The sequence below is a fragment of the Xiphophorus couchianus genome, chromosome 8 (genome assembly GCF_001444195.1).
Source record: "Xiphophorus couchianus chromosome 8, X_couchianus-1.0, whole genome shotgun sequence".
Classification (NCBI taxonomy): domain Eukaryota; kingdom Metazoa; phylum Chordata; class Actinopteri; order Cyprinodontiformes; family Poeciliidae; genus Xiphophorus; species Xiphophorus couchianus.
In genome coordinates this window covers 22,039,321-22,052,243 of record NC_040235.1, presented here as the reverse complement: position 1 = coordinate 22,052,243, position 12,923 = coordinate 22,039,321, and positions in this window count along the sequence as shown.

Here is a 12,923-nt window from a genome sequence, read left to right as displayed (position 1 = left end):
TGAGCGGCGCGGGGCGTCAGGAACTGGACTGAGCGCACGGAGCGACTGCTGCACACATCAAAACCTCAGCAGGTCAGACGATGCTGATTTTCCTGCCGCATTTCCACTTTGTAATTAAACTAAATCCCCTGGACAGTGATGAATTATTGCTAAGATTGATTAGTTGTTGTTTTCTCAGCTATAATTATGCATAAAAACTGAATGAAATAACTAGCTGAGGCGGTCGTTTTCTGTCAGCGAGCTGTAGAGATCATTTCTTTAGCTCTGGGTCTCACTCAGCCTAGTTCGTAATTATTACTCTGATTATACAATCAAGCTCAGATGAGTAGCTGTGCCCTTGTGGCTGATCAATACCCAGCTGTGCCACTGAAATGCCTGACCTGTCTTGCCCATTTTGAGGAGTGGTAAGAAGAACTAATCCTCCGTGTCACGTTGCATTTATACCAGAGGGAAGAAAGAAATTCTTGACCTATAAATTAAAGTTCCTAGACACTGATCAACATAGAAAGGTGGAAAAATTTGAAAAAGTTAGCTTGGTTAAATTTTTTTAGGAAGTGTTGGTGATGCAGTAATGTCATTTTAGGCTTTTTACACATCAAGTGAAATCGCAATTTTAGTGAAGTGTCATGAAAACTAATAGGAAGAACCGTTATTGTTTTTATTCACCAACCTTCAGCTTTGGTTGCGTTTGTCATGTCAGGTTTGAAAATTTGTTAAAAATGATAAAGACAGGAATTGTTACACCTACAGCAGCTCAGCCAGCTGACATCATCATCTGATTTCATGGTCAGATTTTAACAATGGCCTCTGCATCACTTTAGGCCCAACAGGATACAGTTAGGCCAGTGTGCAGAAAAAAAAAAGAGGAGCAGAAATAGAAACGTTACAAGAAATAAGATCTCTTAAGCAGCATAAAAATAATATAGAAAACAACTCTATGAGTACAAGATAAAAACTGAGAAAAAAAGATCCACAAAGGAGTAAAATGAGACAGTATGCAAACATGTATGGAAAAATTAGTACACAAGGAAACTATAACATCTACAAAAAGTAAAAATGTCAAACTGAGATCCACGGTGGTCTAACAGAGTAAAAAAAAAAAAGAAGTGACGAGCACGGTGCAGTAGAAGAGCACAGGTTGCATCTTAATGGTACTGAGTCATGAAGACGGTTTAAATTGATCCTTTTGACCAATAGCCTTCCACACTGTGAGGATGGATTTTACCTTCTCTACAAACGCAGAGCAATATGACATCTGTCTGCTAGAGGTAAGGGAACTTATGCTAATAACAGCTTCAGAAAAAATATCCAGATTACTTTTTTACGTCTAGTCTTCCTTGGTAAAATACCTCAATGTCCTCAATAATAACAGTTGTGATCCTCCACACTAAACATTGCTGTCCAGGGCTGCTTTTTGCTTTATATTAGGGGTGTTCAAAGTGTGGCCACGGGGCCATTTGTGGCCCTTGAAATGATTTTGTTCGGCCCATGAATATAAGCCAAGAATGGTCAAAATAATTGATGAACCAAATTATTTTATTTTATTTATTTATTTTTTAAATCTATGCAACAGTCCAAAGTCATTTTTTTATGTTTTGGGTCTTTAATTTATACAAACGTTAAAAAAAAATCGTCTTTATTGTTGAGCAGGTAGAAGTAACAAATAAACAAACAAACAAGAAATGACACTAAAACAGTTTTTTTTTGTTGCATTTTTAATCTAATGAATTTTGCGGTCCTCCAGTGGTTTAAATTTGCCACCTCTGCTCTGCATCCGACAGCCGGGTGCTGCCTGTAAAGATTTTTGTCTGGTTGCCCGGGCTGTGATCTCACCCTGCTGCTGCTTTCAACCCGTTCCGTTCCGTGACGGCTGCAGTTCCTGTCTGGGCCGGAGCGACAGGAGCTGGCTGCCTGATGAGGAAAGCACACCTCTGGAGACGCGGTCCAGTCTGAGCCGCCGCTGGTGTTGGGTTGGGTTTGCCAAGCGGTGGTCTGCAAAACACATCAAGCTCCTCACCTCGTGCCTGATAGGTGTTTGAGTCACATGCTGGTGTGGATAGAGTAGGGAGAGAAAAAGAGAAGAAGAAAAACGTCCCTGAAAAATACATCAGCGTTCTAGAAATGGTTCCTCCTGATTTATTCGGTCAGATACTTTAAAGTATGGAGAACTTTTACTGCTTTGAAGTACGACACCTGCTGCTCCTCCTCTCTCTCCCAAACCAAACAATCCTGGATTAGGCAATGACCAAAAGCCAAATCAATGTGAAAACGATTTCAGCAACTGGGTGAGATTAATACCATCCAGCTCAGATATTTCACCAACGTAAGAGTATCAGGTTTTATTTAATTTTTTATTGTTTTGCACCGAAAAGAGATATTTGGTAAAAGGCGAGAAAAACCACTGGTTCGTCCATCTGGAAAAGTTACGTTCTGAGCAGTGGAAATTGTTAAGAGTTCACATTTGGATGCTCAGGATTTTTCTCATGAGGATTAAATCGGCGCTGAGTATTCTCCTGATGGCTGTGCGTCCCTCAGCCTAGCAGCATTATTCATGCCCCGTTAACTTTTTTACGTTTTTGTCAACAACCACAGATGGATTGGCTTTGCTAAATGTTCTGCTGCTGAAAATGATGGGCCAACTCATCTCCGGTGCAACATATTTATTTTTGCAAAAAAAAAAAACACACAAAAAAAACACAAAGCAGAGCAAACAGCAAATTACAGGAGCTACTCGGTGTGTCCTTTCTACAAAACTCCAGCTGGCCAACCTTTTCTGTTTTACAGTAACAGCAACCCAATACTTGGCTACTGTCTTCTGATAAGCAGATAAAAAAAAAAGGAAAATATATATATATAAATATATAGTGCAGCTTCAAACCAAAAATAGCTAGGGAATACAGGAGTTAATCACACCCGACCGTCTCGCATTGCACAGGTATAAGATTTGACTCCACATTTAGCTGAGCAGTTCGGATTTCTTCTTTATGAGTGAAATTTTACAGATGAAAATGTAAAAGTAAAAGCTTATCCGCTGTCATTGCCAGCCTTATCATTCGTGGTGGCAGGCTACGTCCAAACTGTGCTCCAATAGCTACGGATTTTTAATCAACTCCACCGGATTCCAACTCCTGACTGGGGAAGGAAGGGGGAAAAAAATGAGATTACAGCCGACAGCTGGTGGACATTACAGACATATTTTATGACAATTTCAAGGCGGTTAAGATCTAAACCTAAAATAAAACCAGCTTCAACTCAGAAGAAATTTGTAATGATCCACAGATCTAACAGATCTCAATCTTTTCATGCTGGCCACAAACCTAAAATTTGATCTCGTCTGATCAGACCGCCATCTTCCACATGTTTGGTGGGTTCCTTACACGGCTTGAAGCAAAACACAAGTGGGAATTCCTCCGCTATCGTATCTGCTCTTGCCACTTTACCAAAAACGCCAGATTTATAGATGCTGCTAGAAGTCATTTAAATGGAGTTGAAGGGTTTTAATGCTCCTCTAAGACAATGTGCATGCAAAAACCGCTTGGCCTAAAGTTAGCTCCGAACGTGCTCTCAAACACATTCAGAACAATTTGTCCTGTCATCGCTTCTGGAGCTGGGTTGGTTAGTCCGCCATTGATCTGCCCTACGTGTTTACACGAGACCTGAGGGCGTGTCGGCAGATACGTTTCACTTTCTCCGCCTGCAAGCCCCACTTGCCGCTTCGCTCTCTAATTACGTGCTGCTAATTAGAGAGAAAGACATGCGACTGCAGGTCAAAGAACATAAAACACCTCTCAGTCTGGGAGGATTTCTCTCTTATGCTTCCCATGCGCACTACTTTTTTCATTTCCTTTCCTTTTCCCCTTTCTCTCTTACCCCTTTCTTTTCCTCCCCAGGCATCAGCAGAATTCTGATGGATCCCGTTTATTCTTTTGGCGCAGAAGTGGAAAATGTGCTGCCATCGAGTCGGGGAAAAGTTGAGTGAAGGAAAGCTCCCAAGGCAAAGAGGGTTGGTGGGGGAGGCGGGAAGCAAGTTCAGCCCTGCTGCAGTTGTGCTCACATACATTTTTTATCTCTGAAAATTCTGAAAATTTAGCAGCATCATATCACTGACAGAAAACAAAGTCTCTCAAGTAAATGCACAGATTTCTATTCCTACCTCTATATATTTCATTTTAATTGTTGCTGAAATCTTCCTTCTGCGCGGTTTTGATGAGATCCATAACAATGACATTCCTTCGCCGACCTCTCCACCCTGAGTTGTAATTTGGTTTCCACAGTGGCCATGGGCCACACGCTTAAAATTGCAGAGTGACTTTTTTAAAATTCGTTTTTACCTTTGGGCTCGCTTCGATCATCACCCCCTCTCTTCGATCCCATCGTGAGTCACATGTGCACTCATGTACAGTTGCAGAAAATGGCATTTGGAAAGAAACGGTGAGTCCTCACAGGGAATACCACGGGCCTCCACCGCAGCACAAAGGAACTTCTGTTGCTCCAGCCACTCTTTGTAATCTTTGGACGATTTCATGAGGTCTTTTTCTTACCCGCTATGACTGCAGCTGTGGCAAACCTCCAGGCCAACTCTCACTCCGAGCAGCGATACCACAGAGAAGTCATCTAGCAAGCGGAGATGCTGAAACCAGTCATATAGAGGGGGTAGTAAAGTCCCTGAAAGTTAATGGGGTCGAGGCTAATTCGTCAATTATATCCAAATGTGGAAATGTTTGTGAGTGTAAGAGGGAAACAGAAGGCTGTCTGATTAGGTGATTTTGAGGATGAGTACTGCTAATGAATACTACATGCACTAAAGCAGGATTCACTTCCATCTTCTCAGGAAACATCCATCCACAACTGAGTGAATGAAAGAAACTTAAATCACCCAACAATGTGTTTTCAGTGAAAGGTCTCGTTACCGGAGAAATCTCCAGGTGCCTACAGGAGAGCGGATCTAATTTATTCAGCTAGTTCCTTAAACAGCTCTAGGAGTCAACGATATCAGAAGAAAAAGTCTCTTGGCTTCACTAATGAAAATGTCCTTAAATCTACAAACAGCCTCCCAAGTTTTTTTGTCAGCCAAAAGACAGATCATGCTAACTACAACGTGTCAATTATCATGCCAGATTCGACTTGATTTATAGGTTTTGGTCACTTTTTTCCCCTTTTCCTCAGGGCAGCATTTTTATCAGGTAAAATCCCAATAGCAAACTTTATTTCAAGTGAAATATCTATAATATTGATCTGCAGCCTTGGCAAAAAAAAAAAGCAAAAGCTATAAAATGGAGCCAAAGTTTTTAGTTTCTTTTCTATGTTCAGTTGACACACAGATCAATAACATAAACATTAACAACATTATTTGATTTGAATCATTGAGTTTGAAGTTGTGAGTTATTTTCCACAGAAAGCATCCCTTGCTCCCTTCTTCTGTGTTTATCTTTTCTGTTTCCAAGACAAAGACAGTCACTTAACTCTACTGAGATCTTCTTTTACATAGAAAGTGCACCCAGACCTGTGTTTTATGTGATTCTATGTTTGTTTTCTATCCTCTCAAACCTCAGTTGTCCAAGGAAGGTGGCCGCTCACACTGAGCCTATTCTGATTTATTTTTCCTTCTGTTCCCTCCCATTGTTGCCCCATTCTTGCTCAGGAAAAGGGATCGCTGCAAAGCCATTGACTCAATGCCTTAAATAAATGACCTTCATTGACCAATTGACAGTAGAATCTTAAATGACCTTCTGTGTTACATGTAGGATTAGCTTAGAGAATATTTACATATAGCTATATAATAGGAATAAAATTGGACCTGTCTTTCTTTTGATCGCAGTGAACTTAAGCAAACTGAACTGAATCAGATATGATTAGCTTTGACTGAGACATATGTTTTTTTCTTTTTCTGGATTAGCAAGAATAAAGATATTGCTGTAATCCTTCCATAAAATGTAGTCATGGCTCACTGCTCCTTGATTAGCCGTGTTTCTTTCCTGGATCAAGATATAGACGATTGTTGCCTTTTAACTTTCTGTACTCTCTCTATATGTCTTACCACTGAAAGTACTGCTAGCCCAGTATTTCTGTTTCTTTCTTTAAAGTGTCTCTTTGCTTGCACAGCTGACTGAAATTGAATTGGCTGTGCTTCTACAGAAAGGTACTGTAATTTGACTGATTTCAGACAAAGTAAAGGAGGTCACTTCATCATGGACTAGCTAAAGAGCTAAATAGATGCTAGCCAAATGGATTCTAGCCAAAATGTGGTTTATTAGGAATTTTGAAATATTTAATTTACAAGTGATTTATTACTTAAAGGATTCCTTCATATGTATTTCCACCAAATAACTAAAAGAATAAGTTAAATTGATGTTTATTTAAGATGCAACAGAAAATTAATTAAATCAGAATGTGTTTGGGGGTATTTTATATTACATAAACAAAATACCCCCAAACCAGACTATAGGAATCAAAATGTATGGTGCAGGTTTTATTAACATTTAAGAAAATCAGATATTTCAGTGCACGTTTCTAGAGAAATGTGCAACTTTAAAAGCCTCAATTTAACAGGTTGTTTAAAGTCCTGTTCACCAGTTGGTCATTATGTGAGTCATCTGCTACTTGTCAGGCCCCTGATGCATTAGCTTTAAAGATGCCCATATGCGTTTGATAGTCAGTAATTGTGTGCAGAACACACCAGCGCGGAAACAATATTAGCTGCACAAGTAGACCAAGCGCTGCAAGAACCGGTTTCAGAAATGAAAGAAGTCAGTAGATTCAAACGTTGGTTGGCAAGTAATTTGTCTGTTCCCCACAGGTTCCCCTGGCTCTTTAATTCAATCTCACATTGCAATAAGAGGTGGTATACCAGCAAGCCCAACCACCCAACAGCATAAAGTGTTTCCAGGGAAGCATCTCGAGGATTTTCTCTCCTTTTTACTCACACAGAAAAAAAACCAACAAAAAAACCCCGAATTTATATTTCTGTTTCCTCCAGGATAATCCTGGCGTCTGGCTTAAGCTCTCCTCTGCGTCAGAAACATCAAGATTTACTTGCCTTGATACGCTACCAGAGCTGAAACAGATTTTTCCACTGCCGAACCGAAGACGCGTTTCATCACTGGATTAGAAAAAAAACAACTTTTCTCCACCTCACGTGCCAGCGCTACTCCTTCGTCTGGCTGCGAAGCGTCTTCGCTCGGCCGCCTCGTTGCGCTTGTTTCAGCAGCTGAGACGTGGGCAAACATACATGAGCATACATGTTCACGCAAACATTAGGAGACCGGAGAAATATTTAGAGGTTTTTGCGGGCGAAGTTAATGGAATACTTTGTGTATTTGAGCATGGAGGGTGAAAAGGTCATTTGGGTTAAAAAAAAAAAAAGTTTATTATGAATTATTTCTTGAGTTTAAAAAGCAAAAAGCTTCTGACAAAAGTATAGTAAAAACACTAATATTCTGCTATTTTATATGCTCAGAAAGAAGCATTAGCTGTTGCTATCACATAAGAGGTTGAAAGTTGGCACATTACACAATACAAGCTACTCAGGGCTAATAAGCCTACATTAATGCTGATCAGTTGGATTGCCTTTACATATTTTAGTCTACATGTTAAACACACAACTGTTATCCTGAAGGTTTAGAAGTCCACATAAAAAGCTGTGGCGGGCCGGATTTGGCCCCCGGGCCTCGAGTTTGACAACACGTGCTCTAGACAATAACTGCTGTTGTCGTTTTTGTTATTTCCGCCAGGAGAACAAACACGACGTTAAAAGCGTCGCTGTCCCACAAGGCAGACTTTGTTATCCGGAGGAGTGCAGGTATCACAGCGGTCCAAAACTGGTATGATTTCATCTGACAGGTTTCAATTGTTACGCTAATAGTTACCGCGCCGAACGACTGTAATTAAGAGTTTAAATCTTTCTGTGCAAACTACCATCACGTTTTTTTTCTGCTCTGAAATTCAGGAAATCTCGTAGTTTGAGAATAAAAAAAAAAGAAAGAAACATTTTGAAATCTGTTATTTGATGTCGCTGCTGTAAGGAGGGGCTGGCGGGTGATGCAACAGCCAGTGTAGAAGGGATTTCTCACAGCTCGAGTCTATAAGCTTTGAAGTTCAATTTGGGAAGCTCTTGACCTCATGTTCCAGCGTTTCAAAAAAACCAAAGCCGTGTGGGAGATTCTCACCATTTTTCTGCAGCAGATTTTAAATTTTTTTGGCTTAGCTTCATAGTTTGTTCCTCTTAAGAGGTAACCATGAAGCGTCAAGTAAGAATCTTTAGTGATTTCACTGCGTTAGGAACACAATCATCAAGGTGAATTAGGAAGAATCAAGCTCTGCTAATTTTCTAAAGCTGAGGATCACGCTTTTTTATATATATATTTATATTCTGGGAGAGCTATCTGCTCAGAGTTTCATATCCTTACAAATATATTTCAAATTCTATTCTAAAAATCTTTATTACTCACAAAGGGAAATTAAATATTGTAACTCAAATCATCTAAGTATCTTCAAAGAGTATTTGTGAATGGGTAGGAGGAATCCCTGGTAGCAGTCAGTCTTGCAAGAAGTCTAAGCAGGCCTCTGACTGAAGAATGCTTCTGTATGAGCTGTTAGCATGATTGGAATGACATGCTAACAGCTCAATAACCAGGAAGCCAAGTCGATACCCCATTGTGCCGTGCTCTAGACGACACCATCATTTATTGGCAAATCCACCTCTTTTGCTTTTGCCGCTTCTCTCTATCTTTCTTTATCTCTGTCTGGTTGTATGATTGGAAAGTCGAGAGTCGTTGGAGTCTGTGATGTCACCCTACACAATTACGTTTGATGAAAGAGATAGTTTTAACTTCTTCCTCTCTCTGCAATTTGGTCCTGCTTTTGCATGTGTGAAGCGTGAATCCTCTTTTTCAACTCTTCTGTGATTTGGGGTCGTTGTTCAGGTATTATGTGAGCTTTTGAGACGCCAATTAGTTGCTCCCAGTTGTAAATAAATAAATCAATAAAAATCCAAATACCTTGTTACCATAGTTACACGTCATAGCAACTGTCCAACAGCACTAAAAGTAACAGCAAAAATCCTCCCGGCTGCACGGCGTCCAAAACCAGAGGGATTAATTTTCCCAAACATGTAACACCTCAACCGAAAAAAAAAGGATGAACAGAAGTCTGTAGAAACACCAAATCAGGACTTACGTAACAGAGCGACTCCAACATGAGGAATTCTTACAAAATAATTTTATTCTTATACAATGAGACGAGGACAGCCTGAGACACAAAGTAATTTGTTTTATGTGTGTAAGCCGTGGTTGTTCTTAGCTTAATGGCTACAGTGACGTGATCTATCTAGAACCAACAACACATTCGCAAACTGACCCGCTATGTTATTCTAATGTTCTTAAATCTTAAAAATACAACAAATCTTGGATTTGTTCCCAAATCCAAGATTTGTTGTATTTTTTATTTTTTGGGGGGGTTTGAAGATGGATTTTCCTTTCTTGACATTATGAGCACATATTCATTCAGTAGTAATCTGCTACTTATAAGGGCACGGTGGTCGTTTAGAAAAAATTACACACTGGAACTAGAACACCTGAATGTACTGTAGTGGTTTCTAATGTCATCAGTCACATCACTTGGCATTAAGTGCCCGCCATGAAAAACATCTCTCTCTCCCTCTTTGCCCTGGTACGACTTAATGAGCTAAAAACATTTCTTTCTTTTTTTTTGCTCTCTTCTATTTTCTCGCTAACATTTGCAAGTTCAGCTTTAGTGAAATCACAAATTAAATTCCCACAGAGAGACAGAGATGAGTTGTTTTTTTTTAAATTCCCACTCAAAGCTCTGTTTGCCTTGTTTTTCAGCAGCGAGGAGCTCTCTAGTTTCATTTCTGCATTATGTAGGTCACATGCTTGAAACCTACAATGTTTGTTTTAAAAAAAAAAAAAAAGCTAATATGCAGTGGAAACATGTTTAGTGCACAACACTGACATCATCTAATGAGGTGAAGTTGTTGAACACCATGTGCTTCAAAACACATCCTGGCCCTCTGCTAAAAGTTTATGAGGGAAAGAGCTGCTAAGTTCTGAACCGGTTTGCAGCTATTTCTTTTCCGACGATCAGACACATGGCACGGCTCGTATAGCTATAGCCTCTTTAGTAAATACAAAGCTACAGTATACACGAAAGTATTCACACCATAGGAACATTCACATGTAAAGTCAGTTCATAACTCGGTTTTAAAGTCACGGTTTGGGTATGTTTTCAGTACGGTTCAATCGGGGATTTAAAAAAAAATAATTACATTTTGATTTTATTCATGGATGAACAAATACATACCGTATTTTTCAGATTATAAGCCGCTACTCCCCCTCCCACGTTTTGAACCGTGCGGCTTACAGTCCGGTGCGGCTTTTCTGTGGATTTTTCTTCAACCAGCAGGGGGGGCTCTTCAGCAGGAAGTGAATCATTGGAAGTCACAATTGGAAATCAAAGAAGAAGAAAGCACTAATTTTAATTTAGAACAAAGCACAGGCTCTGCGACAGACTTGGCGCTCTGTCCGGGGTGAACCCCGCCTCTCGGCCTGAACGTTAGCTGGAGACAGGAACCAGCAGCCCGCCTGACCCCGCTGGGACGAGGGTGTTAGAAAATGGATGGATGGATGGATGGATGGATGGATGGATGGATGGATAGATGGATGGATGGACAAGCACATGCTAGCAGCAGGCACGACGGAGAAATGGTTTCAAACTCATCCCCCCCCATCAAGGAAACAACACGAAGAAGTTCATGTGATGCAGCTTTTAAGTCGAAGGCGATCGATCTGGCAGTGCAGATCTACAGTATATCCGCTGCACGTAAACTCGGCGTGAACGAATCCATGGTTCGGCATTGGAGACTCAGGGCCGCGTCCTTAATAGCAGATGCATTCAGGTGATGGCGTCCTTGTGGAAAACCGAGAGCAGTGGAGATACTGGCGGCTTATATATATAAGTTTCTAGTTAAAAAAAAACAACAAAAAAAACTTTGTGGGCGCGGCTTATAGTGAGTACTTATAGAAAGTACGGTGTATGCTTTTTTAATTTCTGAAAATAATGTATTTTTTATAAAGCTTTAGAGCTTTAAATAGTGGCTATTGAAGAACTGACTGCAGATTTGGGTTGATTATTTTCAATGAATTAAGGATAATTTGATTTAAACAGTATCTTGGTAACCTGTGCGACATTAAAGTCACCTAAAAGTTGCCAAAACTGGAATTTAGGAATTTTTGAATTTACGTTGATACTTAAAATAAAAAAACAAAACAACGTTTACATCATTTTGAAGTTGTATCCAGGTTATGATTTGTCAATGAATGCATTTAAAATCAACTCTCAGCAGCTCCCCTGTTGAAGAAAAGCATCCCCACAGCATGCTGCTGCCATGGCCATTTTTACTCTAAATTACCTCAGTGGCCTTTATGGAACAGCTTGATTTATGCTACAACTAAATTACACACAGGCGGCTACAATTCACTAAATCGCTGTCTCTTGGAGGCAAGTGCTAGCAGCAAAATTTATTTAGGGGTCTTGCAGTAAGACAGTACGGGGTTGTTGTGACCCCTCAGTGTCAGTGGTGATTGAAGTCCTTTTCTTTCAAGGTGATGGAGGCGTTTTGTGCTTACAGATGGTGCCTGAGGCCCACGACCAGCTCACATCCCCCCCCCCCAGTCATTTCGCCAGCCTCAGACAGGCCTCATGCTGTCAGCACAAATTTATGTGACCCTTTTTCCGCTTGCAGTTTATTTGCTCTTCCGTCGTCTAGCAACAGAAACAACACTCTTAACTTTTCCTCCTGCCAGCTCCCTCCCCCCACGCCCCACCGGCCCCCTTCCTCATCGTGTTAGCGGTAGCCGAACCCCCCCTTGAGCAAAGCCGCAGCTGCTGTAAATACAGTGACTTGCAGAAGTATTTATACCCTTGAACTTTTTCACATCCTGCTGTGTTATAATACAAAAAAAAACCCAACAAAAAAACTGAATGGTATTTTATTTATTTACTTTTTTTGCTGGCCAACTTAAGGCACGTCTGTAAACATGAAACCCTCAGTAAACTTCAGTTCAACCAGTTGCCTTCAGAAGATCGTAATTAATAAATAAGTCCAACTATGAGAAATCCAGATGTTCTGTGGAGGCCTCTGAGGTTTTTGTTAGAGGCCACGAGCGAACACACAGCATCATGGAGACCAAGGAAAACAGCAGACAGGCCAGAGAGAAAGAAGTGGGATTTACAAGTTTAGAAGCAGGATTAGGTCATAAAACAATATCTAACGCTTTGAACAGCTGACAGGACATGGTTAGATCCGTCACACTAGAATGAAAAAAAACAAACAACGGCAACTACTTCCAAATTACAACGACAAGCCTGTCCAGGCAAGGCGAGCGCTAATTACAGAAGCAGCAAAGGGAGGCTGTCCACAGCCGGCCTCAGGTGGGAGAATCTTTTGACAGGACGGAGATCAGATGCCTTCTGCTCAAATCTGACCCTTATGGAAGAGTACAAAGAAGTATGCTGTTGTTGCTTCAAAGGAAGTCAGAATTTACGCTTCATGTAAAATGAATGAGCATGTGAAAATGTGCGGAAGAACATGGTTGACTCAGTCAGACTGGAACCAAACGGAACCTTCTGGCCTACATGCAAAATACTGTGTTGTATGTCTATGGGCAACACAAAACACAAAATCATTCCTAAATTTCTTAGTTCTGCCTATTTTTGAGCTGCTTCAGGGACTCTTGCCACTCCAAATTCAAATTAGCTGGTCCTGGCCACGCCCCCTTCCCCCAACTCGACATTTACATTCGCATGTGACAATGCCTGCAAACAGATGTGCAATTATACAACCATACATCTTTGAAAAACGTCCGCCATTTTGATCGCTGTTTACATTCCCCCATCAGCTGATGCAG